Genomic DNA, 7149 nt, shown 5'->3' with positions numbered 1-7149 from the left:
AGAATAGTTACAATGAATGTATTTTCGATATAATTTTTATGAAAATAATCGGATTTTGTCTAAAAAGAATAGACTTATGAAAAAGATAAATTTTGACATAAAACTCATCTTTTTTTGCGTTGAAATTAGAGTTGTCAGATCCAATGAGGTTTGATATGAAACTCATCTTTTTCGATATAATTTTTATGAAAATAATCGGATTTTGCCTAAAAAGAATAGACTCTAGAAAAAGATAAAGTGGTGGGTGGTGGTGATGGTGGTGGATGATGGCGGTGGGTAGTGGGCGGTGGTGGTGATAGTGGTGGATGATGGCGGTGAGTGGTGGTGGTGGATGATGGCTGTGGTGGTTGATGATGGCGGTGGGCGGTGGGTGGTGGTGGTTATGATGGCGGTGGGTGGTGAATGATGGCGGTGGTGGTGATAGTGGTGGATGATGGCGGTGGGCAGTGGTGGTGGTGGGCGGTGGTGGATGATGGCGGTGGTGGTTGATGATGGCGATGGGCGGTGGGTGGTGGTGGTTATGATGACGGTGGGTGGTGGTGGTTATGATGGCGGTGGGTGGTGAATGATGGCGGTGGGTGGATACATTTACTTTTTCTAATGTATATTCTTTTTATGCAAAAACAGATAAGTTTCATAAAAAAACCATCGAATTAAAATACTTTGTAACAAAATCTATCTTTTTTGACAACACGTCTTTTTATGCAAAAATGGACGAAATTCATTTGAAATGCGTCTTAGGAGATGCATTTCAAAAAAACGCGAAAATCATCTTTTTCGAAACCTCACGTGACGGACAACTTTCATTGCAAACCTATGGTTTTTCAGAAAACTATTTTCACTTGAAAACTATCGGCCAAGTCAAATTTCTAAGAAACTTTATCTGTGGAATGACACGTGTCAGTATCTGATAGGATACCCAAATCTCACTTCACGAATCTCAATCTCACGTGGGAGATAGATTTGGAAGGACTATTTTCAGAATTGAATCTACTTTGGACTATTTTCAGTTTCTCTCTCTTAATTTGGACTATTTTCATAATTTTCCCTTTACTTTTTCATAATGCCACTTTCAATTTTCTTTTTTATAAATATACTAATCTAAATACAATGTTCAAATGTGCTATTTTATAAGAATTGAGAAAACTAGGTTTGTTCAGTATTAGACCATCTTCAATTAACATTTCCGAGAGGTAATGTACACGTTGAAGAGCAGCGATAGCAAAAAGATGACGAATAAAATCTTACGAAAGCCAATGCTATATTACCAATAAAGACATATATCACCGAATGTATGTTAAAAGAGTGGTTGAACCTACATGCTAGAAACAAAAAAGATACATTGACAACAGAAATATATTTCAGTTCAAATACAAAAAATTGTAGTTATATAAATCGTATGTATTTCTAGAAGTAAATCCGGAGTTAAATCAACTCTTTGAGGCTATTATTTGGCTAACAAAATCAAAGTGTGAAGGATAATAATACCTATTTCCCACCAATATAATCAAGCAAGTGTTTGTCAAGTTCAAAATGCTGACAAAGACGTTTCTGCAAAAAATTAAAAATAAAAACACAATCATAAATATATATCTAAAAATGGTCGTTTACTCAAGCATCACTTGATTTGAGTTGCATAGGTAAAAATTTACATATAGTAAAAAAGGGCTAAACGAGTCAAAGTTCGTCCAAAGTATATCTTTATCGCATAAAACTCTCGTCATCGTCATCGTACTCAGTATATCCCACCAATAGCAAAGCTATGTTAGGGTCTGAGGAGGGTAAGATGTAGACAGCCTTACCTCTACCCCATAGGGATAGAGAGGCTGCTTCCGGTGAGACCCCCGGCTCGATAGTAGTTTTGCATCAAGCCTTGGACATAAAGCACATAGCACTCAATCATCGGGATACCGGCTGATTGGTGCATATACCCTCGTCTTTCGGCTATCAACGCCACCACATGATGCCTGATTAACCTTCCGCCACTTTTAACGTTATTTTCACGAGATTAGTAAAATAACGTCAAAATTAGTGCAATTTCACTTTTGCCCACCGAGGGTTTACACATATATACATAATATGCGCGCACCTCAAGCAGGGCGTATTATCGCATAAAACTCTGATTCGGTTTAATTCAAATTATTATAGCATTATTGATTTTTTGTTATTATAGAGTTCTGGAAACTAAAATGAACACATAGATAATTTATTAGAATACATGAAAGTCTCACAGTATACCTTTGTTATATCGGAAGATTTAGTATGCATATCAGGAAAGCGAGAAACCTCTTCCGCGTTCTCAAATAATATATAAGTTGGGAGTTGATCAGGTACTCCTGCACATTATATTTATAAAAATTAAGTTAATAAATAATATATTCAAGTATTCAACACACAACATAATAAATATAACTAAATTAAACAACGATACACACCAAGAAATATTCCAAATCTTGCAGCCACATTTGGGAAAAGCCCAAGATCAACTACTCCAAAAGATATATTTTTATTTGAAAACCTGTAGCAAAAATAGATATAATCAAATGACATACAAAAATTAATAAAACATTTCTTGATTAATAGTCAAAGTTATATATATACTAACGTTATAGAAAGTTCAGGGAGAACGCGACTGGTGCGTATGCAGGATGATGAAATTGAAGAGCGGAATTCCACCTGTCAAAAAGAAAATCAGATCAATGGCTCAGATTAAAAATAAAATGAGAAACTGCATCAACAAAAATATGTCAAGGATATTGTGAGTGGTCCTAACCAGCCAAAATCTTGATGTGCCACCTTCGGTTAATAAAGTTTCCAACTGCAGGGGTGTTAATTGTGTTGCAGAGCCTAAAATCACGTGATTTAGAAAACTTTGTAAACTGGAAAATTAAAGTGTAAAAATGCAATGTGGTGTAACATAGACAGCAAAACCGAAGTGCATGCGCGCACCTAGTCCCGTGTAGGCAGGTTGTTGTGTAAAGAGATATATAACTGTGAGAGAACAAATATATCAAACGTATCAGATTTCTAAGGCATATGATGACAAAATAAATTAAATTTTAATGATAAAATCGTATAGATGATGCTTTAACGAGCTGTAATATCATAGGAGAAATAAGGCATACCTAAGAATGTCATCATGAACCAGAGTGCCAGGTGAAAATCCACAACTAAGGAAATGCCAACAAGAAAAGGCTGGAAAAACATATCCAAACACTGTGTTAATTACAATTTTACCATTTTCTTCAATTTATGAATGGGATAGTATAATTTTTAAACTTAAATAGATAGCAAATCTTTGTCATGTAATTGATGTCTCAAACTTAAGTATTCAACTTTGGAGTTTGATAAATGAAAACCGTTTAGTTAATTGCACATTTGCGCTGATCAGTGTTACACTTGTATTTGTTATGTTTCCCATTCTTGTTTCCACGTTCCTTTTATGTTTTCCATTCTAGTTATGTTTGTTGATGTTTTGAAAATAGTACACAGAAATGAACTTGTCATTTCTCTAACTTCTGTTACGCATACATAGTTGCATACCGGTCATGTTTGTTAACTTGAAGTACGTTGTTCAAATGAGCTTGAGGATGAAATTTTGGATTGTTTTGGTGATGGTGAACAAGGATGTTTGTATGCTTTTTTATTTCCTTAGAACTTTTGGTTTTAAGAGATGACTTTAACTGCTAATGATATTAGTTTTTTATTATATTTGTGGAATAGTATGAACTTTCTATGCCTAAAATACATTTTTTGAACTTCTTATTATTGCAACCTTTTTACCTTTTATTAATTTTCCTTTATGATTTGTACTTTTTATGCAAAGACATTTTTAATTCTCCTTGCTTCTGTTGCACAAAGATAGTTGTAATAGTTTTATTAAGTTCAAATTCAAATATGAAGAGCAAATATTATCTAGCAGGGCACAAAGATTTAGGTATAATAATGCAGGAAACCTTTGAAGCATGTATAAGATTAACACAATTTCTTTTAACTTATATAGATAGCATCTTTGTTAAGTATTTGATGTCCCAAAATATTCAAACTAAAGCACCTACATATAAATTTGAAGTCTCTCCTTATATTAATAATATGGTATCTACAAATATCAATGATTCAGAACTTTTGGATGCCTTACAACCTACTTCATATGTGTTAGCGAGCAAAGATGTGATTTTGATAGTGTGATACTAAACTGTACCATGTTATTCTGATTTTCCTGTCATATAGCAAACACTCGTATCACTCTTTAAGTATCATGAACAATTCAATGTATTTTACGAATATTTGTTATATTTCTAAATAATGCTTTTTGGTTAATGTTCCCCTAATTTCTAGTATTCCATAACCTGGAACCTACAATGCTATCCATACAACCCTTGATGACTTACCTGTATCTCTATGCAAAGAGATTCATTTCCTTGTTTCTATTGTGTTACAAATAAGTATACTAATTTTATTAAGTTCAAATATAAAGGGGCAAGTCTTATTTGCAGGGCACAAAGCTTTATGTTTAAAAAAGCAATATATCAGCCAAGACAAGATACTTCATGTACAAAAATGCATTAAAATTGTTCACTGAAAGGGCCAGTGTCTTCTACACTCTAAAGCATGTATAGGATTTCCAAGTTCGATATTCTGCAATATATTTAGCTTCCAGAGCACATCAAATTACAAAAATCGGATAAATTCCAGAAGGGGGTACGCAGGTAATAGCTTGGCTAGGCTTAATGTGGTTGGAACTTAGAACTCATGATAACCTACATACGCTAAATTGGCAGATGTAAACTAATCACAGTTTAGCATCAAACATTCATAAGTAAACAAGTACAGATTTAAACAAAATTAAAAACAGAAAAGATAATTAGTAGAAGCACCTTAGCAAACAACAGCATATCTGCAACAAAACCATCCCAAGTTTCTTCTTTCACCACCTGCAGAAAGCAGAACAGCTGATTAATCACCCTCTCACCATAAAAGAAAAAACTTTATTTTAATTCCTTCATTCATCTTCTTCATCATACTATGGATGTCTTCCACTCTTCCTATTACTTTTTTTCTATATGATCACTTATGAACTTAAGTACTTAACTATTTATAAAGAAAGTGTACATATAACAGCATCACAAGTTCATTCACCAGTTATCCGGGAAAACTAGTGGCATGGTGTGCAAAGTTGGTTCGGTTATGCGAGATTAACCATAACTATAACCGAATGGTGGATCAACAGCCGGTTTCGGTTAAGTTCGGTTAATTTACCAATAAACTTTATATTATTTTTTCCTTTGTTCCCGATGAAAATGGTTCGGTTACAGTGTTCCAAGCTCAATTATGAAATTTCAAAGCTAAAATATACCGGCTCCAAGCTTGGTTATGGTGTTCAGAGCTCGATTATAGACAGTTGCAGCATGAATGTAAATGTTCAAAGCTAAAAAATAGAGAAATAAAACATCGAAATAGAGGAATATAATATATAAAAACACAAACATACAAGGTTCAGTTCGGTTTGGTTAAAGTCAGTTCACAAAAACACACTAGCTGTAACCATTACCTAATCGCCAGTTAATCAGATTCACCTAACCATAGCGGATCGGTTTAGTCAGTTACAGCTAATCATTCAGTTAACGGTTCGGTTTTCGGTTATGGTTTGATTTTTGCTCAGCTGGCATCAATCTTGAAGCAATTAAATACAATTTAAAAAGCTCCATTCAGTAACTACACAAATACAGTAACTAAACTAAATTAAGTTCAATATAAACATATATATATATATAAACTATATACCTTGACAACGGCTAACGTAACAAACGCCAGAAACGCCTGCAGTTCCTGCAATCAATCAACAAAAAAGTAACACATCAATACACAATACAAACACATGATCATCGCGTATGTTATTTAACAGAGATAGAGAATAATAATTTACTCGGTGAATTGAGGTGAGAATAAGTGACACGTGGTGAGTCGGATGGAGAAATAAGAGAAGAAGGTGAGGAAATGGAGGAGGTAATAAGGCTCTGATACGATGGAGAATAATATGTTCATTGTTATGTCGTAGTATTGGATTGGATCCACTGTGGCTTCGTCATTGGTGTTTGGTTTTGCCTTCTTCCCCATGGTTTGGTTTTCAGATTCAGAGATCGATCAAGTAGTTCTTGTTACTTCTTGTTCACTTATTTGCCGACGTATGTACCCGCCTTAACATCGAGCGGGGCGGGTCAACCCACAAGATACAGACAAGAGGCTTGAAATCAAGATATCATGAAGGCACAAAGCCAAAACCTATGCGCATGGCGTATATCACATATGCTCACGCATCACATATGCTCACGCGTATCACATGCTCACGCACCATATATGCTCACGCATATCACATCTGCGCGTGGCGCATCTGCGCGTGGCGCATATCACATGCTCACGCATATCACATCTGCGCATGGCGCATCTGCGCGTGGCGCATATTACATATGCTGGCGCATATCATATCTACGCATGAAACATCTGCGCGTGAGAATAAAGAGAAGACCTCGCGCATCCTCAGGATAGGCGCATATCACACGTGCACATAATCAACCTCGTCCTTATCCAAATCAGGATAAGGACAACCTTGATTGTGCTCGTCAGACAACCTTCCAGAAGGTATCTTTTAAGGAATAAGAATATGCTGATGTTGACAGCTGCCAATGAAAGGTGGACAACTCAGTAAAACCCATGTGCTACCACGTGATTGCACATGGGTCAGGTGAAATACCTGGGTCAGAGAATAATCAATGAAAAAGCACCAGGTGTCCTAAGGACACGTGGCGCAAAGCAACAGGAGGAGGCCAAAAAGGCCCTAATGGGATCTGAGCCCAATCATTGGAAACCCTAACACTATAAATACCACACCACCTCCACAAGGGGAGGTAAGCAAGAAAATACATTCCAATTCCTTACTCACTCTCAGATTATTATTATCTTCTCCTACAATCTCTTATTCTCACACCGGAGGGTTACCCCAAAGAGGACCCCTCTGTCCCTTTCTGAGGGGTAAGTTCACAGTGCTGCTCGTTTTGTAGGTGGAAGAATTCATACTCCGGAGAACCATCGGTGAAATAGCATACTCATACCCGAGGAAAGTTGATCGTCTACCAGTGAGCCGATCCACGT

The 7149-nt window shown here is 36.0% G+C and overlaps 1 pseudogene across 1 annotated transcript; it reads right to left on the bottom strand.

Annotated features, from left to right (window-relative positions):
* Positions 1-1155: 1155 nt before the first annotated feature.
* On the bottom strand, positions 1156-6135 carry LOC143529470 (uncharacterized; annotated as a pseudogene). The gene is made up of 10 exons (XR_013134663.1): positions 5928-6135; positions 5785-5855; positions 4878-4934; positions 3126-3195; positions 2950-2991; positions 2774-2847; positions 2606-2676; positions 2436-2518; positions 2239-2336; positions 1156-1551 (listed from the first exon to the last, which is right to left on the bottom strand). The product of XR_013134663.1 is annotated as an uncharacterized LOC143529470 (transcript).
* Positions 6136-7149: the final 1014 nt, after the last annotated feature.

Source organism: Bidens hawaiensis, unplaced genomic scaffold, assembly GCF_021521415.1.
Source record: "Bidens hawaiensis isolate Kalapana, Puna unplaced genomic scaffold, B.hawaiensis_p1.1 tig00008556_1, whole genome shotgun sequence".
NCBI lineage: Eukaryota > Viridiplantae > Streptophyta > Magnoliopsida > Asterales > Asteraceae > Bidens > Bidens hawaiensis.
This window is presented reverse-complemented; position numbering and strand designations above follow the sequence as displayed.